This window comes from Athene noctua, chromosome 1 (genome assembly GCF_965140245.1).
Source record: "Athene noctua chromosome 1, bAthNoc1.hap1.1, whole genome shotgun sequence".
Classification (NCBI taxonomy): domain Eukaryota; kingdom Metazoa; phylum Chordata; class Aves; order Strigiformes; family Strigidae; genus Athene; species Athene noctua.
In genome coordinates, this window is record NC_134037.1 from 155,440,710 (window position 1) to 155,466,983 (window position 26,274).

Below are 26,274 nucleotides of genomic sequence, written 5' to 3' on the forward strand. Positions count from 1 at the left end.
GTTCAAAAGGATGTCACCAGCTGTTCTGCTCTTTTTAACCTGCAAGGCTGATATAACCATGAAAGGGAAAAAGCTGAAGAAAAATTGTGTATTTTTTTCCCCTCCTAATACAGGGATCCTCAGGTTCTCTGGGACCAACCTTATTTCAATGTTGAATTAGACAGAAAGTCTGGCTGTTTACCCTGGAGTGCGTAGGGAGGCCTTATCAGTGCTGCCAAGAATAAATCATACATAATAATGATAATATTAATAATTTATTGCCTTAATAAAGAGTGCATTCTAGAGAGTAACAAGGGTTGGGTTTGCATCACCATCAAGAGACAACTGGTCTGTTGGCTTTTATGGTATGTGCCTAAAACTTGGTCCAAAGGAAACTACATCAGGAATCACTCCATGGGCACAAGAAAGACCACACTGGATGAAGTAAATAACCCTATCTTGCCTAAGTATTCATGACTTGAATAAGCATGTGTTTGGAAGAGACAAGCCAACAGAAGATGGGCAAAGTAACAATTATTTTTAATGCAGGTTAGAATCTGTTTATGCTTTATGCTTCTTGGAGTATCTTTAAATGAACAAAGACTGTTTCTTTATCATCCTCATTATTTTCCTTTGTAATCATTCTCCACTTCCTCCTCTGTATCTAACAAGCTGTAACTGTAGTTTAAGAGGGGAAGGGACATTTTCCCTATCTATTTATATGTCAAGGAAAATTTTCTGCCAGAATTTCTTAAGAGCAGATGAAAAGAAAGGAATTTTGAGGGAGAGGGAATGAGTAAGAACATTAACATAAAAATAACCTTCTTTACAGCAACCCCTATAATAATGAAGAAAGAAAATATACAGATAAAATGCTTTGATACTGCACGACCTGGGCTAAAACCAAACCAACATCATCAACAAGAAGGGTTCATTCTGCTGCTGCTGTACAGTACAAGCAAGTTTTGCAAAATTAAACATATCCTATGTTTTCAAATCAATTATTTAAATTAAATTCCTTTGTATTTCTTCTCTTTTTTTTTCTCTCATCTCTTTCTATTCCTCAACTTTTATTCCATATGTGTGTTAGCAGAGACCTGTGTATCTTCCTCCCCCAGTAACATTTTATTTCAGTGGAGAAGTTATCTCCTGGATGAGTTCAGTATTCATAGACTTAATATTCCCATAATTGATAACAAATTGATTGGAGCTAAAGTGCTTCCTTCCCCATTCTCCCAAATATACATGTAGCAGGATATTTAATTATTTATTTTAAAATTTCCTTTCAGATTTTAAAGCCTGGATTATCCTAACTCTATCTCTGCCCAGAAAAAGCCATTTCTGTGAAGTTCCTGACCTCCTGCCCCTCTGGATAGACCAACAGCAACACTGCCATGCTTGTCCTCCTATGCTTTCTCCTCCTTCTCCTTGCTCTGGGATCCAAAGGCCAGTTGAGAAGCAAGGGGAAGCCTGGGAGAAGAGAGGCTGTCAGGAAAAGGTGGCTTCTATCAGGATGGTAGGACTGTGCCTTAATTTAACTAATAAAAAGGGAGCTGAATCAATTAGAAAACTTAGCCTTTAGCATATGTGGAATAACAATCCTTTCCCCTATTCTTTGTATGTCTGAGCTCTTAAAATTATAATCTTCTACTTCGTGTATACATGCAGTTTGTACTGCTATGAGACCAGATCATTTTATTTTTTTGTTCTCTACCTTGTTAGATTGTTTTTATATTTTTTTCCTCAAACATTCCTTTGAGGCTTCTGCAATCAATATGAAATTGCTTTCTATTAACTGAAACAATATATATATGGAGTGGGTATAATCTAAGCACAATACATTGTTCCAGACAGCAACAATGAAAAAGTGAAGTATTGTTTACTGCAGCACAATAGAAGTGCCTAGTGTCTGTGGTATCCATTCAGCTTGTATTCATTTAAATAGTATTGAGAACACTTTAGCCAAAAGCAAATTTGAAAGGCAAAAGAGTGAGAAAAGGCTTGGGAGAGGGATAGAACAGAAAAAGCTGACAAAAGCTAGGGAAGGGAAACAGGAGGTGAGGAATTCCAAAAATGGAAGAGGGGCAGAAAAAGGTGGCTCATGAGGAAAAGGAAGGCGAATGGGGAAGAAAGAAGAGAATTTTTGTATGTATAGTTTGAATAGTGTTTGATGTGTCCTGCTTAATTGTGATGCTATTGTCTGCATGTACACAGAAGAAGGCCTACATTGCACAATATTGAGAACAGTGCAGCAAATACCTAAAAATGTCAGCTAGTATAATTTTTACAATAAATTTACAAAATGTTACATTCTTTCATAGAAAAAAAAGAGGCAAGGTAGAGCTTGTTAGAATTAATTGGAAGGAATTATTATGGAGTCTCTTTGTACTTTGTGAGAGATTTTTATTTCAAGATGCCAAATCCTTCTCCCAGTGTACAGTTCTCCCTCTAAAACCACTTTCTCACCCAACCCTAGGCTTTTACCACTGTTTCATTGACTTCTCACAGGCTGCTATTTCTTCTTTGCTTCTGACAGCTAGTTTCAGTGATGGATCCCAGGTATTAAACTTAAAAGCTTAAACTTCAAGCTTTTTAGCTCATTCTGGCCAGTTTTTTGCCAGAACTCACTTTGGATGTTGGAAATCAGCAAATGGATATGTGGATCAGGGCATGCCATAAGTGAAGCTTTGAATTCTCTTCTGTGTAGATGTGGCTTCAGGGAAAAAGTATGTGTAGTCCTGAAGGTGAAGAAAAGTGTGAACATATTAGAGGGTTTGTTACAAGTAGTGGCAGGGAGCCACTGCTAAACTGACATTCAGTGATACTTTTTTCCCATGAGCAACCTTTTGAATGAGAGAGGTCTTGTATCTACGGTCTCTGCTTTCATAGTTATGGAAGCTTGTTCTTGATGTGAAAATTTAGGAACTCTTTGTATGTATTAGTCGTTAATTTAACCAATCAGAAAATAAATATGCATGTGGAATCTTTCCTATTCTATTCTGGTGGGGGTTTGGTCTGGAATATGTTGGTGCAATCTAATTATATCTTTGAGATTACAATGATTCTCTCTCCTTTATTATTGATAGTACCAGTTATCAATTACTTAAGTAAGTATTACTTAAATCATAACAGTTAAGTAATTTTGTAACTTTTGTAAGTTTTTTTCCTAATGCTGTCCTTTTCTAAGATAGCAAGGATGTCTTATAACAGTGCATAAATCCTGACAATTACCTTTGCACATGATCTCCTATAGAAAATATGCACTCTTTTGAACACAGTGTTTAGAACCTGCCAGCATTCTAGGAGTTAAATTATTAACAGGTATCCTGCTTGGTGGTAAAGCTTTTACTCATTATTGTATGAGGTTTACATACTAACAAATAATTGCTGTAGCTGTGGTTAAAATGCATAAGCCTTCCAAAAGACATAGATGTTAAAGTGAATTAGAGGCTTTGCACAGAACTGCGTAACAAAGTGTTGTGGTGCTTGTTCGTATCCTCACCTCTGTGAACAGTGTTCAGCCAAGATCTAACTAGGTGTTGTTACTCGGTGGTGTGTTGTGCTATTTGTACTGGAGGCTGTGGGTACCTTTTATCAGTCCTGCAAAGCGATCAACCTGTGGCGATGGGTCATGAGAATTTTGTTTGTACAGGGATGGGAGAAACAACTAGCCGATTTCTGAACTACTCATAAAGGTTCTCGACCAGTCACTAAAGGACTGACTGTGGGAGAAAAAAAAAAAAAAAAAAAAAAAAAAAAAATTGGTTTTGGCCCTACTGGAAAGGCTTACCCTTTTTTTTAATTTTAGCTACCATGTGTGGCCATTTAAACCATCAGGTTGAATAATAAAAGTAAAGGAGAGAGTATTTGTTACCTGAAAGTTACCCCTAGAAATGCAATTTAACTGAAAAAATTTGTTAATTCTGTACCAAGACTGAGGTTCAGAGAGGGAAGCAATTGACCTCCATTTGTACACGTAAAACTTGGGGGTTTGGGGGAATGTAATATTTTTTTTTCTTAATTGATCCACATTCTCTAAAATGCCAGTTTTATGAAGGGAGAATTGTAGATAATTATATCTTTAAAGCTTCTCAAAGTTTTTTACGTTGAGTCTGTGTGTCAGAAATAATTATGATGAATAGGAACAGGTTAGATTTCTTTGTTTCCTTGCCAGTGTTGCTTCTTGGGCTTACCTAAATATTCCCAGACTGACTCTTAGCCTGCTTCCAACTGAATAAAAACTGCTTGTAGACCCAATATGTCAGAGTACATCAGATTTTAATACTCTTTCTGGGTCTACACTTAATAAAGCAAAAGAAGGAATTTTTTCTGAAATTGGATTTTATTTCTTTGTAAAGATTGATATTTGAAGCTACTCCAGCTTTTTAGAATTTGAGAATTCTTCAGTGGACAGAGTGAGTCTAAATTAAGCAATAAATTCAAAGTGTTATGTTATTGGCATTAGGCATGCAGACCGAGGTTTTTCAGAACAACTTAGGCAACATAGATATACATCTCCTATAAAATGTAATGGGAGCTCCATAGTTGCAACGGCAGCACAGTTTTGAAAGTCTCTGCTGTAGTGACTTTTTGACACAATTTTGAAGCAACTTTGCAATCCTTTTGTTTCTTTTTGCTGCAGCTGATCACAGACTTTTTCTTTACAAGTTGTGATTGGCTTCAACTTTTCTATAGCCTTCTAAAGTCTGAGTCAAATTTAAAATGTAAAAATATGTAATTTCTGAAATGCTATGGCTTTAATAACAGTAAAGGACAGGAGGTGGGAACAGAAAACAAGATCATGACCTGGATTAACCATGCTTTTGATAGATTAAGTTTATTTTAGCAGTCTGGGTCTCTCTGGAATGGAGACTGGAGAAATTCACTGGTGTTTTGGAATAGGTCATATTTTCTACAACTTTCATTCTGGTCTGTTTTCTTCCTGTCATCATCTCCTTGGTCTCAAAAAAGACTACCTGACTTGTTTATGAAAACCTGATGACAGAATTTGGACAAATAGGAAGGTAAAGAAATCACTATTCTCTTAATTCTAGGAGCAAGGCAAACATAATCCATATTTCAAGCAACATTTGGCTTTAATAATTGTTCCACAAAGGGAAGGGACATTGCCCAGACAGAAAACAGCATTCATAGGGAGAGAATCAGAAAAGTGGAGAAGGTATACTCAATCCTTTGAGATTTATTTGTGCAAAAGTTAGCTTAAATGGAAAACAGAAACTACATATTGCTGTATAATTTTTTAATGGTCATAGCTTAGCCAAATCCCTGACGATAAAATTCTTAAAGAAAATAAGAACAAAAGAAATAAAATTAAAACAAAATAGTCTCAAGTACTCCGTAAAACAATCTTGAAGGCTATCCAGAAAGTACATCTGTTGTTGGATGGTGGAAAAGTACATGATAAACAACCAAATAGCAATGCCATTGGCATGGAAGAATACATTTTCTGATACTCAAGATAAAGTTGTGAAACATAATACCTACCTCTTGTGTCTGTAGAACTTGCTGCTTTACAGGATAAAATACAGAACAACCAAAATCCCTTTCAAGGTGGATAAAGCCAATGCACAGGCACAATTTACTCAAGGCTGTACATTAGAGCTCTAACACAGCTGGAAATTGAACTGAAGTCTCCTATGGCCTAGAGTGGTTCCTTATTTGATAAGTCAGTGGGGCAAAGCTCTGTCAGGTGTTTTTAAATGCATTTTCTTATCTCCATTTTCTGGAATGAATAGAGGGCTCCTGAAGAGAGAATGAACAAATGTTTTGCTTTCTACCTCCACGTAACTGTGCAAAATGATTAGGATTATAAATGGACTGAGCTGGTATTATCTGCTTAGTATTTTTTAGGTATATAGAAACAGCTCAATACCTTTTCAGTTCCTTTAGCATAGTGACAGTAAGATTAGTCCCATTATGTGAGTGCCGGATGTTTAAACCTGGGAATTCAACTGGTGGAAGGGGATCATGGGAGGCACATAGTCAACATAGCTAGATGTTTGAGTGGTACTGTCCCAACTTACCTCAGAGGATAAGGTAGGAGGAGGATGGACGCATGGAGATAGTGTTGACAGGGTCTGAAGTGCCGCAGCCCTCAGAGTGGTTGCAGGCTGCCTTAGCAGCCAAACTCCTACAGTTCATTTACAGGAAGCCCAGTGCTGGAAGTCCAGATCAGCACTTGCACACCTTTGGACTTTTCCTTTGAAACCATTTATACAAACTCTTTAGTCTTTTCTAAGGACTGGGGGAGTGGGACATGGATGAAGAGTGAGTCTCCCCTTCCAATGTTAAGTTTATTTTTGTAGGTCAGGTGATGGGTTAGTGCAACACCTGTAAATATCTGAAAAGCAGGCACCCAAATAAGGAGTGTATGAAGACCTAATTAAAACTTTTGTAAGGTTTAATAATGAATATGTATTATCCTTCTTTCAGAGGACAAGGTGGAGATATTTTTCAATTGGAAATTGTTGGCTCTCCATGTAGTTAAATTGCTGCACAACCACCTGCAGTCCCAGGGAACCTGGACTGTGAGCATCCTTGTACCTTGCTCAGCATAAGTGGGTCAACATGTTGGGGTAATTATCACTAAAGAAAACAGAGTTTAAATAGGTTTACTCTGATTTGGTACTGTCATAGACCTGTGGGTGAGCTACAAGCCAAGCTTAGGCACCAGCCTTATTATTTTTACCATAATGGGTTGGTGTTTGCTATCTCTGTTGGGAACAGGAGGTAAGAGTGAGTTACATTTCAGTAGCATGTAACTGTTTAATATGCAGACAGGAATAGTTAACTGGCAAGGCCAGAATGTTGCATGTCAAAGTTTAATTCTTTACTGTACAATAAAATTTCTAGACAGCTTGCCAAAAAACACAGAGGAAGAGAGCCATAAAGCTCCTCTAGTCAACAGTTTAGATTTGGAGTGACAATGCCAGGAGTCTGCTAAGTGTTAAGGCATCCTGTGAGATGCATGCATTCAGCAACGATTGTCTTCATTTTCTTACTTCAGACAGTTTTTGCAATTGTCTGTGGAGGGAGAGAAGATGAGAGTAGTCTTTTCCTGACTCATAATTTAGGTTCAATTTATATCCTAGCCAACAGCTAGAGAGGGAAAGACCCAGACTTAAGCACTTTCTTCCCTGGGTCCATTTTTATCCCCTGTGCCTGTGAGAGTACAAAGGTGTCTGCCATCAGTAACTATGTGATCTCCCATTTTGAAGCTACTCCTTTGCATGTATTCACTAAAATAGGACTGGTCTCCTGGGAGAATGCCTTCAGCAGTGGTCAAGCATAGACTTTTTGGTTTTGCTTCAGGTATTTCTGTATTTTAGACCGAGCTGAACAGGAAAGATTAAAAGCATGGGTGAAAGTTGTTGAAGTATGAGCATTGAGCATCAGGAGTTAGGGACCTCTGTGTGTACATTACAAAGGAAATCTGAATGCATCAGCCCTGCTGATGGAGGTTTAACTGCAGGGACTTTATGTGCCTACAGATAAGGAAATGTCTTAACCAGGTTTTAAAGATTTAGGTGCATAAGGATGCAGACCTCAAATTGAGAATCTTCAGTTGCTGTTTTTTCCACTCCACAAGTGAGTTTGGTGGATAAATATCTCAAAAAGTTGGCTCCTGTTACTTTGACAAGTCACATACATACCATAACTACTGTCTGTGGTACTACATGTCTGTTCTTTTAGTATTACTTTTAATGATTTGCACATTGGGTAGCACATCTTGCTCGTTTAAAGGAGGGAAGGTATGCAGCTGGGAATGTATACCATTTGTGAGTGCAGAGACCTTTTTTTCAAAACTGCTTGAAAATGATTTGCATTCTGCCAGTAACAATGTGCTAATATTCAATAATTATAATGTATCATCACATATTAACTTACTCAATATTGTGAAACTCATGCTACAAAACAATAAAATTCCTCTGTTCTCTACCATGAAAATGGAAACTGCCTGTTAGGATAGGAGGAAGGCAGTGATCAGGTTTTATTGCGATGAGTACTGAAAGCTGAATGACCTGGTTCACTGACAGTCTGGTCATCCTGAATTTTTATCACGTTGGTAGGAATTAGTGACTTTTAGTATTTCTCAAGATTTAAAAGTACAAGAATAATAACACCATACTTGGTGAAGTTACTTATGCAGGAGATTATGTTAGACTAATTTTAAATAACAATGCAAATATTCATAGTCATATTCTGCTGTCTCATTGGAAACTTGAGATATATGAAACAGCTAAATGAAGAGAACCAGTTAAAATGAAAATGACAATGTTGGATTGCAAATACATATCCTGACATGTAAATTTTTTTTGTTTATAAGCTCTCTTTTTTTTGTTTTTAAGATCTCCGTGAATGTCTTATTCAGCTGGTTTTTTTTGTTTTATGAAAGAAGACCGATCCCTGCTTCAAGGGGATGGGGGAAAGCACAAGAACCCCCTCATCTTGTGTACAATCAAAGCTGTGATACAGAAAACTGTCTGTGTGAACCTAGAGTGTCACTTAGTGATTCTAAATTTGTGGTTTGAAAAGGGAATTGCAAGTTACTTGATAGAGGAGAAGCTGCTATTCAAATAATTGCTCAGCAATTGGAGACAAAAAGGATATAAAAATATTTAGAAGAAAGAGTAGGCAATGAAGTAGACATGATGGTCTTGATGTTATTACCCTGGTTTCTGGAAGTCTGAGTTGATATGTGATCTATCCAAAATATGTTAGGCTAACTGTTCTCTTTAAGTACCATGATAGGCACTCTGTTTTGTTAGCATGAAGACCACTTAACTTCGTTAGATTATTGCTGTTACTCAGATGTAAGTGCTAATGGATAAAAGAAAAAAAAAAGAAAAAAAAAAAGAACTATATTTGGAACATCTTTTCATGGTTTTTAGAGTGCTTGCACTTCCCTCCTATTGTCCTGTCTCTCCTGTGTCTTTAGTGAGTATGTATCTGGAGTCTTCTATAATTGGAGGGAAAAGCTGAAAAGCTGCTGCCTATTAGCAAGAACAAAAAGAGTAGCAATAGAAATTAATGAGCCAAAAACTTTCAGCAGATAAATAAGATGTTTATAGGTCCAATAGTAGCGAGATTATTTTTCCCTTTAATATTTCCAAATACTGTCAAACACACAGCCCCCACAAAAAATATTTTCCGTAGGGTTATTGTACTCTGCTATCACTTGCATTTGTGGATTCCATAATTAGCTCACAAGAAGTACTTGACATAAAAATGGAAATTGCCATTATTTATTCTGAACTGAGACCACTCCCTCCTCTTAGGGACGTGCCACAGCTATTCCAGAGTAAGAGCTTTGGGAAGGGTGCAAGAGGATTGTTTGCAGCTGTTTCAGATCTCTCTGAAGAATAAGAATGGGAGAATAAAAAGTGAACTGAAAAGGCAAACAGGATGGAATTCTTGTATTTATGCTTTACTAGCACTGGAGGCTTTTAAACCCCATGTACAAATGCAAAAGATGTGTCAGTGTCAAAAGAAAGGAAATTCCAGTAGACACATCAGTGCCTCTGTGTTCCAATAAGCTAACATTTACAACTGTTTTATTCGATATGGCATAGCATAGCAATACAGGTTTGTAGGCAAGGAAATCCTTACTTAGAACTAGAACTATTAAGAATCAGTTTTATGGGAAATAATTGCTTGTAAGAAGAGATCCATGTGGTTGGGGATTGCAGTAAAAATTTAAGAGAAAGTAGGAATGGATTATAGCAAAATACTGGAGTTTAGTTGTTCTGTGTTGTCAGACACCTACTGAAGATGAGGTGTCCTTGACAGTGAGTATCTACCCCTAGTAGAAAACCAAATCTGAATCTGAATTCAAGGCAATAAGAAAACCTTTAAAATTGAGACTAATGAGAAGCTTTTATTTGTCTGTTTGAGGCCATATTAGTTAGGGCTCTTAAAAGGAGGTATAAAAATTTAGGGCATCTGTGAATAAAAAAAAAATAATCAAACTTTCAGTAGTTAAATAGGCTTGTGGAGCTGAAAAAGAATGAGGAAGAATGGAAAAAACAACAGTAAGAGAGATAATATCTCAAAAGAAGAATAAAAAAGATAATAAAGGTTCTGGTAGAAACATGGCTTACGATGTAATGGATTTATCAGCAGCAAAGAATTAACCTGACAGATGCAGCCATGGTCAAGCAGTGCGGGACAATGCATTGTCTTCTGCTAGTGGAGAAAGCCTTTAATGACAACTGTAAATTAGCCTATCAAACATGCTAATTTCTGTAAAATCAGATAATCTTTTAAGAGAAAGGGGTTTTTTTTAATTTAATTGTTTCTAGATGTTTAGAACTAGAAACACAAAATATCATTAAACAGGTATTATTAACTGTGTGTCTGGATGATAAAAAGTGAGAATGAGGGTAAATTTTTCAACAGCTTGGACCAGATCCTTTTCAGGTCAAAGTGTTTATTGAAACAACTGACTCTTTTTGTCTAGAGTTGACTCATCACTGTTGCTTTAAATACATTTTTCTGCCAGTTGTTTTCTTAAAACCCTCAAAGTTCTGTTTAAATCCTGAATTAACGTTGGAATAGTATGGGATCTTTGTTCTCTGCTTGTACTCATCATTCTTTTGCATCTTAGCTCTACTGCAAAAGAAAGAAAGATCTTATTTATGGAAGGTAATTAGACATTAGATTTCTTAGTCAATGTTGTAAGTCAATATTAAGACAATGTTAAGACAAGATACTTAAATACAGTTCTTAGCTATTGAGATGGTGATTCTGATGCTTCAGTTTTACTTTCTATGCATAATATTAAAGTAAATTTATTGAGATTTATTTATGAACAAATTACTGATATTTATGTGATCTATAACTGAAGAAATCCAAACTAGTCAACCAGAAATCTTGGTCACTTTTGGTTTAAATTGTTCAAATATATTATTTTTATTTAGCTAGAACTGTGGTAGAGGTTTAACTTTAACATTTATGCTAGGTATAGCTTGAGAAGCATATCTATATTATGCAGTGTCTTACATCCATACTCTAGTCCCAGTATTGTTTATTTGACAAACACTGATAATCTTACAAGCATACTGTGCTTAAGAACTGTACTTGTCACAACTAAAATGTAAGATGGATATCTGTATGTATGGAGCTCTAATTTATGCAGAACATGCAGAAAGGAAAATAATGCATTTTTATTGCCAGTTGGATGTAGATTTTCATGAGGAAAGCAACCAAAATCCTATTTCAAGCTCTCTAAGGAGATCCCATGGATCATATTTTTCATCCTTTCTCAATATTCAGGTTTCTGGATTTGTTTGATCCGGGAAATGGTGAAGGAGAGAGGTTGGAAAAAGGCAAGAAAGGGATACTGTTGGGATTCTAGAGGGCTTTCTGTGAGAGAATGGCCATGTGAGCAATCCGGTGTGAGAACAAGACTGATAAGAGCCTCAGCCAAGCAAGAATGCAATAAGGATGTGACCTTGAATGAGGGGGGAGAAACTCGATGAGACAAACAACCCCCGGAAGGGGTTGGGACGGAAGAGGAAGTTCCCCAAGGCAGGAAGCCTGGCCAGGCTGATGTGGCACTTTTTATCCAATCATAAGAAGGTTTAAAGCGTGGGCTAGGTTAACTGTCCAATCTTGAGGACTTGTACTGCATGTTACTCACATGTGCGGGAGAACCTTATAAAAGGGCTTTCTTAGCTGTAATAAACGGGCATTGCTTGATCACACTGGTCGTGTGCGTGCTCAGCTCTCCCGCAGGATACAGTCTTCCTAACTGAAGAAAATTCAGTGGGATCCCTGAGTGGAATATAATATTTCCTTCTGTGAATATGACCTGCGGATGTGGAAAGGGGATAAGGAGTAGTAAGTTCCTGATGATATCGTCAGTGTCAGGTGACACTCAAGAGAGAGAGATGCCTTTTGGATTTGACCTTGACATAAAATACATGAAAGAAATTTATTTTCCTTTTATTGCTTGTATCTTTACATAAACTTGTAAGTGTGTGGTTCTGGTTATGCCCTATTTGCTTTCATGTGATTTCAAATTAACTGGTTAATGTTAGTACATTAATGCATGATATTCCTATGGGGTATGATAGTTTTCTAATACAGCAGCATGATGTGTTGTTCCAGGCGATCTGAAAAGTAATAAGTTGTTTTTAATGTGGGAGTTCCTGGAAGAAGGGGAAGTTCCCTTGCATCCAGCAATATCTTGGGGAAAACCCTGAAGCAGGAGTATCCTTCTTTGAGAGATGAATCCACAGAGCCAATGATCTGGCAGTAAGGGATCTTTTGGTACTAGAACAAATATTTGAGGAGACAAATTTCAGAACACAGTGAGCGACAGCTTCAGCCACAGTGTCAGCTACTGACATTAAAATCAACCGTTGTACTTCCTGAATTCTAAAGACTGCACATCATCAAGGCTCCATGCTAGAGTATAATCAGACTTGCAATTCTTTAAACTGTGCTAGCTAAAAATCCGGCAATTCAAAATATGGTTTCCTTATGGACGGGTTCATGTGACAAAGAAATAAAACAAAACAAACCCCCCAAAACCCAACAACTAAAACCCCACAAATTCCAAACAAGTTAATTAGAGCTAACCAAACATTTAAAAAATATTCACATCATGTTTACGTCTGGATGAGAGCTCAAAACCATCATACTGTACTCTTCTTTTTCATGCAGACCTTAAAGTTTTGGGCTCAGTTTGATCTTGAATTTTTACAAATTTTTTTAGACTGGAGATCTTGTGTACATGTGTATCTCCATGAAGAAAGTGCAACCCAATTAACAACTTTATTAGCTAGACTTTCTATGTCTGTAGCTTTTAATAGAGCAGACATGAAACAGAAAAAATTACAGTCTAGTCATTTTCACAGAATCACAGAATCATCCAGGTTTGAAAAGACCTTGAAGATCATCCAGTCCAACCATTAACCTAACACTGACAGTTCCCAACTACACCATATCCCTCAGCGCTATGTTGACCCGACTCTTAAACACCTCCAGGGGTGGGGACTCCACCACGGCCCTGGGCAGCCCATTCCAACGCCTAACAACTCCTTCTGGAAAGAAATGCTTCCTAATATCCAGTCTAAACCTTCCCTGGTGCAACTGGAGGCCATTAGCTCTTGTCCTATCGCTTACTACTTGGTTAAAGAGGCTCATCCCCAGCTCTCTGCAGCCTCCTTTCAGGTAGCTGTAGAGGGCGATGAGGTCTCCCCTCAGCCTCCTCTTCTCCAGACTAAACACCCCCAGTTCCCTCAGCCGCTCCCCGTACGACCTGTGCTCCAGACCCTGCACCAGCTTCGTTGCCCTTCTCTGGACACGCTCGAGTCATTCAATGTCCTTTTTGTAGTGAGGGGCCCAAAACCGAACACAGGAATCGAGGTGCGGCCTCACCAGTGCCGAGTCCAGGGGTCAGATCCCTTCCCTGTCCCTGCTGGCCATGCTATTGCTGACACAAGCCAGGATGCCATTGGCCTTCTTGGCCACCTGGGCACACTGCTGGCTCCTGTTCAGCCGGCTGTCAACCAACCCCCCCAGGTCCCTCTCTGCCTGGCAGCTCTCCAGCCACTCCTCCCCAAGCCTGTAGCGCTTCTGGGGGTTGTTGTGGCCCAAGGGCAGCCCCCGTCATTTGGCCTTATTGAAACTCCTCCAGTTGGGCTCAGCCCATGGCTCCAGCCTGTCCAGGTCTCTCTGCAGAGCCTCCCTACCCTCGAGCAGATCAACACTCCCACCCAACTGGGTGTCATCTGCAAACTGACTGAGGGTGCAATCGATCCCCTCATCTAGATCATCAATAAAAATGGCCCCTCTTCCAAAGGCAATAGATTCCCCTTTTGTTCTTCTTTTAGATTCTTTTTTTTTGTTTTGAGGAACAGTGGCAAATACAGAGAGTGGGATGGGAGCAGGAGATTGCAGCAGCAGTTTCTTGGCTATAAGGGTTTTGTATGTTACCTCAGCAGCTTCAGAGCTGGTGATTTAGGGCTACAAGGCATGTGATTTTCCAGATTAAATGACGACATGATGAAAGGTCACCCTGATGTGTCGAGGTTCTTGGCGAATACAATGAATACCACAGCACCTGCGCCTTGGAGCATGGAGGTGTCCTTCACAAGGTGCCTTCAGGTTCTTCCACACAGTCCAGGCAGAGGAGACTACTGCTTCTGGCACTGCAGCATCAGGTCAGAGCTTCGTCGATGTGGGGGATGTTCATAAGCAGGCCCTCAAATGTAAACCACCTCTCTTGCCCTGCCTGCCCAATGGCAGAGCCAGAGGGAGGAAGGTTCCCTGTTTTGAATACTATGTTGGTGTTCATAAAATGGAAGCTGCCCTCTACATCAGTAGTGTTGGTAAATATGAATAAGCATGTAGTGTTGAACTGAAAAACATTTCTGAAGCCCACGGGCCAAATTTCTAGCATGCAGGAAGGTAAATGGGCTGGATGAAGGTCTACTCAGCATTCATAAATGTTAATATGCTAATGCACACAGACCAAACTGTGTTAACATGATGAGAACAAATTTGTGATGTAACCAACATCACATTACTTCTTTCTTTTTCTGTAGATGCTAAGGGATCTAGCTAATTTTAAGTGTTTGCTCTCTCCACACAGCTGGACAAAATGCCACATTTCGGGTAGAACAGGAGTAGTAAAAGAGACCCATAGTCTTGCATGTTTCCCTATTCCAGCCCCTACACTGAAACTGCAGCAGTCTAGCTCTGAAAGCAATACACAAACATGCATCTAAGGAACAACATTTAGACTTAACTAAACAATCACTCTTCTAAATACCCTCTGTGTCATCCTGGGAACTGATTCTTTTTAAGGAGAAGTTCCACTGGAGATGATAGCATGGATTTCATGATAGTAAAATCACTGTAAATGGGATCAGAAACAGATCCATTAACTCTAATTAGGGAGTGTAGAGTGATCTTATTTCATTGCATTGTACTCAGGCTGTACGGCTGTTATTCCAAGTGACAGATGTTTGTTTTCCAGCACTTAATTTGAACATAGCATTAATGGTAATGCATCCAAGAACGGGTATTGCTAATATACAGCATTAGCATAGCTTACTCTGTCCCCGGCTTCTGCTCAGAAAAGGATTCCAAAAAGAAAGAAAGCAGCTCAGACTCAGTGGAATAATGGTATTTTCTGTCTTCTATAGTGAACCATTTCAACCCAATGAGTGTTGAAAATAGAGATTATTATTTACATTTCATGGTAGCAGAAACCGTTTTCAATGGATCGTGTATTTCTATCAGGGTATAAAATTTGCTCCTCCTGGAAGCAGGAAAATTCTGTAGACAGATTTTTGCCTGTCTTTAAACCTTTCACCAGATGACTAACCCTCAAGGTTTAATAGCTGGTAGACATCTGTAGGCAAAAGTAAGAGAAACGAGTTCATCAAGGAACTGTATCATGCTTCCAACATGTGGCAACATGAGTGCCTCTTCACCATCTGTTATTTTTGTGAGGATTTTATTATGTAAATGATGCACTAAACAAAGGAAAATTATTCCCTTTACAGTATGTTGCGACTGCCAGGCTTCTGTGTCAGCCCCGAAACAAATAATGAAAACAACAGAAAAGTGGCAGACAGAATATCTTGGGTTTTTTTACTTGTCCTCCCAAAAGGGAGCAACTATCTTCGGGAAAATTTTGTTTTTTGCATGTATTGTGACTCATAAAGACAGGTAGTTAATGAAACAGCGAACAGTAGACAGATGAAACTAAATTGAGGTGAGATTTGAAGGCTTAAAATAGATTGAAGAGACAGTCCTGCAAAACTAGGGATGATGCTAAAACTCTCTGGAATCACTGAGACAAGAACATGGAACTGGGCCCCTAAATCTTCTGCAACAGATAAAAACTATTGTTGTGGGATAGGATTGGAAATACATATCCTGCCCTACATCCTGGTTTAAAATTTTCCATTAAATTACCAATTTAAATTGAAATGTAATTATCTTAACTGGCATATTTTTGGCAGCTGTGATGAAAAAAAAAAATCCCTGTGCTACACTGGATCAAGTAAAAACCCATAGGAGTTCTAACACTGGCCCTTAATCAAAGTCTGCAAAGACACAAAGGCTTTGAGCTGATCTATGCCAAGCCATGTTGGACAGTATGGCACTGCCTAGAGCATCCTTCTGGTGGCATTTAAAACACCTGGTGCCCTAGGAAAAGAAATTGTATCCAAGGCTGTAAATTCTCTGTTTTCCGTATAACCATCTACCAGCCAACAGTGGCTGCTCTGATAGCAGCATATTTCACGGGAAAGAAAATGTACCACTATTTTTATGTTATTAATTTATTTAATGGGTGACACTCAAGTGGTTATCTGCATACACACTCTTCTTCATTGTGTATTTCATAAGGTTTAAAAATAATTAAACTATCATTTCATTCATTGATTTAACTCAAATCTTAATTTGATAATTGGAAAAGATATGCACTGGAGATTAATTGTTATTCTACGTGAATTTAAACAGAAGTAACTGAAGCCAGTGCCAGACTTGACCAAATTGATGAATTAAGGGGGTTCAGTTACTTCCTCTATTGTCTTTGTGCGATTTCTTACACTTGTATTTGTCAGCTTTTCCTGACTTAATTATGATTAAATGTTGAACTTTACAGATAGCCAACTGCTCGTACTGCTGTATTGATTAGTTGTTTTTATTAATGCGCTAAATTTTGTGGTTGCAACAGGAACATATTTCATGATACTGCATCTAATAGCTGTAGAACTCTGCCATGAAACTATCAAGCAGCCCAGCTTTAGCAGGTATTCCTTTTCTTTCAGTTTATCTCTTTTTTCCTGTTTATTTATTCACTTTTTTTTTTTTTTTTTGATACTTCTGAAATGTTTTCGTGGTAAAAGACAAACCTGTGTTACTTCTTAACAGTAGCAACCAGAGAACAGAATACTACTACCACTTAACACCTGTAAGCACCAGTACTACAAATGGCTTGGTTTTTTGGAGGTCCTCAAAGTCAAAATCTATAATTTCTGTTAGTGCCTGTTGTCATGTTTTGTTTGCGGAATTAGAAATCAATAGCAACCATAATCTAATATTTCAAGTCAAACAATTTCATTTGAGTTTGCAAATGTGACATAAACTTGCTTTCATCATTGCAGGTGTCAGAAACAGTTCAAAATAACTTACAATATTGATGAATATTATTGTGTCATAATCTTTCCCTCTCATACTGCATATCTAAAATTCAGGGATCATATGAAGCTAAATTTTTACATAGATGATCATCAAAGAAGTCTAACAGGTTTTTGTGATGTGAAAAGGTACTGAAAGTTAGGAAGATATATGAAATACATTCTTTTCAATCACACTTTTAAAATTGTTACTTACTTCATACACATTTTTTAATTCCTCCTCCTCTTACTCTGTGAACAGTGATAGTTTCGTAAGTATCATGAATAAAACTTTTCTTTTTGTGTGTAGATTGCTGTCATTTGAAGTTTGCTATTCTTTTCACAGTGACCAGTGCAGACATAAACTCCTTAAGTACAGTATAAAACTGAATTAAACTGTAATGGTAGAGTTCCTGTTGTTTCTCCATCACAGCGTTTTATACATCACATATATGCATATATGATATTAATAATTATTCTGTATTCTGAAACATAGAAGAGATCCATTCAAACAGGAGTGCCAGTATTCTTTTTCTTGAGATACATGTTATATGTAACTATAATCATTGTAATGTACTATACTTTTTTTTTTTTTTTTCCTACCAGTTTATATATGTAAATTGATGGGAAACAGTTACATAATAAACACCCTTTATGGCTGAAGTCTTCATAACCTTAGAAGTCTGGAAATTACATTATTAATATCCCATATGATGTTTTACCCAGTCATCTGTTTTCTGTTTTTCAGAGCACTTAGTCACAGGGGAAGGAGCCCTGATCGCACAAGACTCACTGATTTGAACAGGAGCTGAAGACCTTGGGAGAAAAATCCCCCTCCCTCTAACCACAGTCACAGTAGTAGAACTTCAGGTCAAGGAAGGTCATGCACTGCAGCCATTCCTGAAGGGCAGCAGAGGGAGGGCACTGGCCACCACTCCACCGGAGCCTGGCTGGGGGCTGTCTCAGCCCTTCGGCACCACTGGGGTGGCATGAGTAGGATGCCAGTAGACGTCTTGCAAGCTCTGCAGGATGCTAAGCTCAATACCAGCTGTCAGAAATGCCTTCCAAGGCCTTTGGTCAAACAACAGGGGGTCTTAGGAGGTGTTAAAAGTATTGGCCAGCCTTTAACTTAGGGTTATGGAACAGCATCTCAGAAAAAAAACACTCCAGTCCTGGTTTTTGAACTCCAGGGAAACTATGAAATGAAGCTGTGGCTTGGATTTAGTAGTTGGTCATGCCATTTGCACATGCAAAACACTGAAGAAAGAGCCACAATGAAAATGAAACCAGAAAACTGTAAAGGCAAGGCCTTTCAGTACAAATTTTGACTCCAGGTTGCCAAATGAAGGTATGAAAATGTAACAACTACACAACTTGAATCATTTTTCTATCTTTAGTTCCTGAAAATTCAAGCTGACAGTCAAACCTCACCTAAATTCTGATACATGTCTTCTCTCAATTTACATGTGCTTTGTTTTGCAAAAGAAATAAAATTCCTCCTTTGTTACTTGATGGTGCTATCTGTTGGTGTTTCTTCTCTTACTTTCTGATCTCTTCATTTTTGTGTTGTTGCTCAGACTCCTTTTTTGCCATGTCACCAGTCATGTCTTTCAATCCGTCAGTTCTAGCACTTTCTCTAACATATTTTCTTTCACAGTGCTTGGTTTCTTTCTTTTTCTGTATCATCAGTTCTCAATCTCCAATGTATCTAACAACTCCTAGGGTAACTTGAACTGCTAGAGCCACAGTGAATTGGATGTCTCAGAGTTAGTATCCTTTGCAGCTGCTATAGCTTTGAGCATGTTTGGTTTTCAATATTTTGTTTTTTTCCCCCCATTTCTAGTGATTCAGATAGAGCTATCCCCCTTTCCGAGCAAAATGCCATAATGTTCACAAGAGATAGCAAATAATGTTGGTAGCAGAAAGAGGAAAGCTTTCATCATCACAACAAAACGGACCTAAAGGTTTTATAGACTAGAGGCCCTGAAGTGTATGGGGGGCCATTTCCACTGTAATCAGTCTTGTGAATGTGAAGGCAGAACAGGACCTTGACTGTCTGTATCTGGACTTTGTCAGGCCATTTGTTTGTGACCAGAAATGTGTCGTTACTCAGGTTTTCAATAAGGGGATGTTCACTGAGGCATCACATTGATATTTTTGAAGTATGTTTCACATTTTCAAAGGAGCAAATTTATCAGCAAAGGATTGAAATGTCTAGCTGTTTCAGTATGTTATCAAGATTTCACATCACACTGCTGTGTAAGTGCGTTCATTTTTCACCTGCTGGGTGTAATGGGAATGAGTTCAGCAAATGAAAGCATGTTAACAAGGAGATGATTTGGCCAAACCTTGTTCCTTCCTCCTAAGAAATAAAAAAGCCCTGAAAAACAAAACCCAAAGGCACCAGCTTACTTCATTACTTGGAGATCAGATCTGGTCCCCAAACAATATTGTCGGGGATAATGTTGATAGTAGACCCATGGGATTTCAGCAAAGTTGAACTTCCACTCTTCATCTCACCTGTACCTGGGTTGACTGCTGCCTAAAGGAGCTTAGTCCTTAGGCACCTTTTTCCTTACTGTCTTAAAGCTGACTCTTTGTGAAAAATCTTGTCAGGCTTTCATCTTCGAGTCCTGTACTGGGCAGACCCTTTGCAGGTATTTTAAGTCTTTTGGTGTTTCTGTAAAATATGGCCTTTAGCAATGACCTTTGGACATGTCATTGAGTATGTTTACAAAATCTGAGGATGACTGTTGTTCTGGCTAACACATGTGGCTCATGACCCTGAGAGCTGAAAAGCTCCCTGCAGGATCAGGCAGCCAGCCAGGCTGATTCCCTGGACATTGAATCTCCAGCGTTACTTCCTAATATGGCACGGAAAGCAGTGGCTGAAGGTGCGTATTTACTCTGTGACATGATTATTCTTCTGGGACCTGTGGAAAATGGGTGGATAAGCCCAGTCTGGCTCTTTGCTGACAGGCTAGTCAGAATAATTTGGATCTTTTTGCAGTGTTTCTCAGCAGAAAGAGCAAGGCTAGAGCTCAAAGGAGGAAAATTCTCTTCATGGGGAATTTTATGTATAGGATAGAGACCTTTCTGAAGGATTAAAGTCCCAAATACAAATGAAACATCCAACCAGCTTTAACAGCTATTGGGGGACAAAGGGAGAAAAGAGGAGGGGAGAGGAGAAGAGAACCACATCCAAGGAAGGTGATGCTGTTTGGAAAAAATGTCTCATGCAGTTTGGCATTTAGCTCTTAACATGCTATTGCCAACCTGCAAGTTCATTTGAGGTTTACAGCAAGTTACAGGAAGAATAAAAAGTTAATCATGTGCAGAGCTTTGGTGTTGTATTCTTGCCATCTTTTTCAATAGCAGTAATAACATACAGACTGAGAAGTTATTACAGAATGGCACAAGATGCTTTCTATTTGAGTTTGTAAATGTATTTCCATTTAAAGCTTAATTTTTATGTTTTTCATCCAGATTTAAGAAAACAGGAAAATGTGATGTCCAAGAATTCTATCTGTGGGTTGGATCTGGGGTCAGATTTTTCTATCAGTTTTTACCCAAGTCAAATACAGGGACTTTTCACCTAATACCTAAAAAATAACATTAAAAAAATAAAATAACATTATTTTATTGTGGCTCAAAACCACAAACAGAAATAAGATGAAAAGTGGAGAAATTCTCAGTGATTAAGGTTGTTGCTCAACAGAAGACTTAACTACATGTCATAGCCTGTATCTTTTTAAGAGCTGCAAAGTTTATTACTTTCTTCCTGTGTTTTTTTTTTTTTTAAGTTCATAACTATGAACTTTACTGTCATCAGCTGAGATCAAAGATCTTAATGCATCTAAAATTATCATCATTACTTACAAAGAAGTAAGCTTCTCAATAATAAACCATGCACTAGAAAGTCTTTTTAGTGGATAAAGCTTTTTCCTTTCTGTTTTGGAAACAATTTTTGAGCGGTAATCAATTCCTTGAAAAACCTGTTTATTTCTTGTACCTAGCTGCAAACTTTACAGAAGGTTTTTGTTCTTTGCTCTCACACCACATAGATGGAGTGGCAAATTTTACCCATGGCAAATCTGTGTTTTTAACTACACTTAGCATCTTTATTAGCATATTAGCATTCATTTGAGTTATCCTGATACACTGTAAAGACACTGGACCTGAGGTATATAGCAGCAGTATATAGATTTATTTTTTTTTTTTAAGACTTGAATTCAGTTAAAGCTTGCTGTGGATGGGTGGTCCTAGCTCTTAGGGATGACTTTTAACAACTCTAGCCCACAAATTAATGCCGCCCTTTGGGGAAAACAAAGAATTTGATCTTAGAAAAAATCTTGTCTTCCTTTACTTCTTTCTACTTGTTCTTTATTTGAGATATCAGTTTCTTGTGCATTGTTTTCTCTCCTTATTTATCAAAGCTACTAATTTATGGTCTATTGATTCACAACAGTTCTTTGATCTTAAAGTTGGTACTTGACTGTCAGTAAGAAAGATGAGAAGCAAAAGTGTGAAGGATTTTCCCAGGATAGGGCATGAGTTATAGCCTTGTCTCTAAGTGAGAAACAGGTGGGTGAAAAAAGGATGGACTGTAGCAAAGTAGGACAAGACTATCGCTTTGTTTTGGGAGATAATATAGCTTGACACATGTTTAAAATAGTTATTAAGATTGGTTTATATTCAGCTACTTCGAATTGTCCAATTTCACTACATAAAATAATGAGGTTTTTTGAATTAGTTTTTATCTTACTAACTGTCCCGCCTCTTTCCTGTAGTTTCTTACCTCCTTTGCAGTGTTATGCTAGATATAGGAGAGAAAATTTTCCACTTATTCTGATTGGAAAAGTTTTCTCAAAAGACTAGCTCTTTGGTTTTTAACCTTGGGTTGTTTGTTCAGTATTGGTTCAATCACCTGCTTTATCAAGAGAGCATAAAATTTGTTTGACAGTGCAAATGTCTGGCCTAGACTAAGTTTGCTGAGATTTCTAGACACATCTAATACTGTTTGCATAAAACTACCATATTTATCTGCATGGAGATTATACTGGCTTTGCTGCAGTACTCATTTGTACTAGAAATGTGATGTCTGTAGGTACTAAGCATGCTCAGGCTCTAAAAAGAGTTGGTCGCTACTTTGAATTTCACAGAAAAGACAGGGAAGAGAGGGCATTAAAATTCCATGGAATAATTTATTTTGTTCGGCGTTGTCACTACAAAATTTAAAACCTAAATCTTGAAACTTTTCTCCCTCCCCACCCAGGAAATTTTACATTTAAAAAAGAGACTGAAGTCTTAGTAACAGTTTAGTAAGAATGTCACCATCTTTCCTGATGAGCTTTCATCTCATAAAGTTTTGCCTCATTCTTTAAAATGAGGTGGAATTTTATCTCTCATTGTTTGCCACAGTTGAGTCCTGTGATGGGTACCATCTAGCACATATGATTTACACATATGCTTGACTTTACAGTTATCTAAACTACAACGCTTGTCAGTTGCTGCTTTGATGCCATTGTGGTTGTACTCCTGTCCTAAGATGAAGGCATATGGATAACTTTGTAGCTCCAGCACTGCAGATAGGAGTATTAGGGGTATGATTTCACTTATTTGAAGTTATCAAAATGCTGGAAGTAGAGATCAATGCCAAATAGATAAACTGATTGACTACTTTAATTTTCTCTCCTATTGGTTGTATCAGTAAGAAACACTGAAAATATATCTTTAAAAGAAGTAATTTTTAGGGAGCCAGGCAAATGTCAAGTACAATTTGTCTGGTTCTCTAAAATGTTGACTGATATAAATATGAGGTGAGTCGTAGTGACTATGGTGAGAAAGCTGAGTTTCAAAAGTAAGACACAGTAGAGTATTGTTTCAGTGGCAGAAGTATTTCTATATATTTCTCATAACTTTCTAGGGCAGAAAAAGCATCTTGTGCATGTCCTCTTCAGTTTTAACTTGTACAGGCTAGCTGCATATTTAATAAACGACAAAAATATTTCTATGTTACCATGAAAGTATTGTTCCAGATATCTACTTTATAATAGTAATAATATTGTACAGTACTGTATATGTATTATACATATGCATTTTTCTTCTACATCCAGTAAGTATGTGGAATAATTCAGCTTCTGTAATTTATTTTGTTAAAAGATACATTGGTTTTATAGCATACATGGATGCACATACAATTTGTAAATTTAAGACACTAAAACTACTTATTTCTGATTTTTAATTTCTACTGAAAATCTAATGTCATGATGATATGTACAGAGTAATACCCTTGGACTTCCTGAGGCCTTAGCTGGCAGTGTTGTCAAATTAAACTGGGACATTTTGTAAATGTATCTTTAATAAATACATATGTCTGTCATGCTTCCCTACTCAGTCTTATAAATCAGACTGTATCTAGCTGTCAAATACTCTCAACCCAGTTGTCCTAATCTGTCAAGTAAAAATTATAGCATCTAGGCTCACATCCTTCTCTGAAAATATTTATTTATACTAGTGACATGTCAAGGACACACGATTTTTTAATGTTTTTTTTCCCCAACACCAAAGCCATTAACAGCTTACTCAAGTCCCTGCCAGGAGGGCAGTGGTTAATACATAGAGAGAATTTATAATGGAGGAAGACACCAGGCAAACAAAATAAATGCTGGATAGCATCTTAAAACATTCTTGCTAAATGCCAGGTATTGAGCATTCAGGCTTGTCTTACTCAGTGTACAATAGCAATGTTATGCCAGTCATCTTCCTCACCTCCATTCATCCTCAGATGAGCCTACACTCCTATGCTGCAGAGATGTAGAGGTTGCCTACAGGTTTTGTGTCTCTGCAGTATCCAGCAATTAACCGTTATATTTCTAATGACGTCAGACACATCATAAACTATGGCTGTAACTTGAGAGAAGGAGTTAACAAGCTATGAAGAATAGGAAGCTATTGTTTATCTTAGTTCCATTAGCTCTCCCTGAACAGAGAATATGACATCAGAGGTTGAAGTCAGAGTTAAAAAGGAAAAAAATGTATGAAGGATTCCTTGGTATTTTTGAAAGAATAAAGCTTTTTATTACATACGCATGAACAGATGTTAAAGAGAATCACTTGTCACTTTCCAGAAATTTGAGCTGCACTCTATTTAAAACAACCGCCAAAACTCACCTGCATTCAGTTTAAGACAGGAAGACAATTAATCTTAACTCTGAAATATTATGCCCAAATAATTAGTCAAAATCCCAGTTTACATCAAACTTGCAATTTATTCTATTCATCCTAACAATGGTTTTGCTTTCTTTTTGTCTCTGACATGAGTAAATTCTCAAGTAATTTTATAGGTGTGATAGACTCAGCTTTATTTTGAGCTTTCCATTTATGTATTGATGTTTTCTACTTTCTGTGGTGATCTGCATTCTTTTGCTTAAAGGGTTTATTCTTACAACATTCTGTGAGATGAGAATAAATAATTACCTCCCTTTTTGCTGTAGTAAAATTGAGAGAATGGCCAACTGTCCAAAACAAAGTTATAAAACCCTTTAGATAAAAAATTCCACTTTGGATTCCACTTCGATATATTATGAGAAGATACTTGAGTTTGGGACTTCTCATTCCTGATATACTGGAGGAAGTATGGACAAGAGGGAAGGACACTTGCCCCAACAGTCAGGAGGTCTGTTCTTTCATGAACCAAGGAACCAACAGGACAGGACACACCATGAGGGACCTGAGAACTGGGACATTCTCTAGAAATCTGCCATAGCTTTCCTTGATTGCTGTTTAAAACAAGGCCATAACTCTGCTTTCTACAGGAATAATGGCTGAAGGAATTGCTTTCAGAAGGGTGATACTTTCTCAATAATAATAACTGTTGCCTCCGTGCCAGGAGTGGAACTTGAGTGAATGCATTGTACGTGGGAATAGCCTGGGAAGGAAGCATATTGCCTCGTGATCTTGAAAATGAGTTAATCACTTTGGAATCCCCCCAGGTGTGTGACAGGGAATTGAACTTATCACAAATGAAATCTTTCATCAATATCATTTAACTAGTTATCTCCTTCTCTGACAAGCTGTCTTGTTTAACAGAGAACAGAGTCCTTTTTCTAAAATCCATTATAATTGTTTTAATAATATTATTTATAATGAACTTTTGGAGAACTGAAATATGATAGCTGAAGTGAAAAAATTCATCCTGAAAATAAAGCATTTTTAAAAACCAGAACCCTGGAACCATGTAATGAAGGTTAGTTTGGCTTCCCTAGTATGGGTAACTTTTATACTGATATAGCTGTTTGTTTGCTTTTCCTAAAAGCTCCAGGCTAATTCAAGCATAACCGTTCAATTTAAGGCAGAACCTGATGAAGAGCAGTCCTATGGACTGTGATAGGCTGTGATGGATGTTCACTGTGATCCTTTCTGCCCTTGAGATCTGTGAATATCTGAACTAGCCACAGACAGCCCACAAGAGTTTTGAAACCAGTTAATTAAATAACTGCAGCGTGGTAGGTATTGTAGCAGAAGTATGGATGCGAAGCTAGGGGGGTATGGAAGAAAAACAGTGCCACAGCTTCAGTCTCTCAGGACAAAACTTGAAAAATTTAAACAAAAATTCTGAGTGACTGAAAAGACAAAGAAACCTTGGATTTCATTCTGATGAAACCTGGATTAGAAACAGAGACAGCAATAACAATTCAGTTTGGACAAATTCTATGTTTAGAGAGAGAGAGACAAGATCATAGTGTCTCTCGAAATCTGGATAGTAGGAAAGAATTTAAGTACCTTAATTTAAAATTGGATAGGTCAAATGCTATTTGATTTGTTTGCTTTTGTGATCTTTCTTCACAATTTTACAAGGAAACCCATCAAAAGGGGGCTGAAGAAGGGTCCATTGCAGATCCAACCATATAAGAAAGCAAGGAGAGAGCAATCAACTTGGGGTATTCTGTTTTTCTTGGGGTAATAGCATTCCTCCTCTGGTTTTAAGAAATAGAACTCCTTTTTGTCATAGTCTCACAAATTTGTGGTATTAGTAACATTTTAAAGTGTACTATATGGATTTAAACTCGAACTTTAAAAATAATGTTTCATATAAGTATTTTTCCCCAAATAAGTACCGATATACTTA

The 26,274-nt window shown here is 37.7% G+C and overlaps 1 long non-coding RNA gene across 1 annotated transcript in view; it reads left to right on the forward strand.

Moving 5' to 3' along the window:
* Positions 1 to 18,637, forward strand: part of LOC141971437 (uncharacterized) — a 75,748-nt gene extending 57,111 nt beyond the window's left edge. The window contains exon 3 of the long non-coding RNA XR_012635280.1: positions 17,893 to 18,637. This is a non-coding gene — a long non-coding RNA (uncharacterized LOC141971437). The remainder of the gene's footprint in view (positions 1 to 17,892) is intronic.
* Positions 18,638 to 26,274: the final 7,637 nt, after the last annotated feature.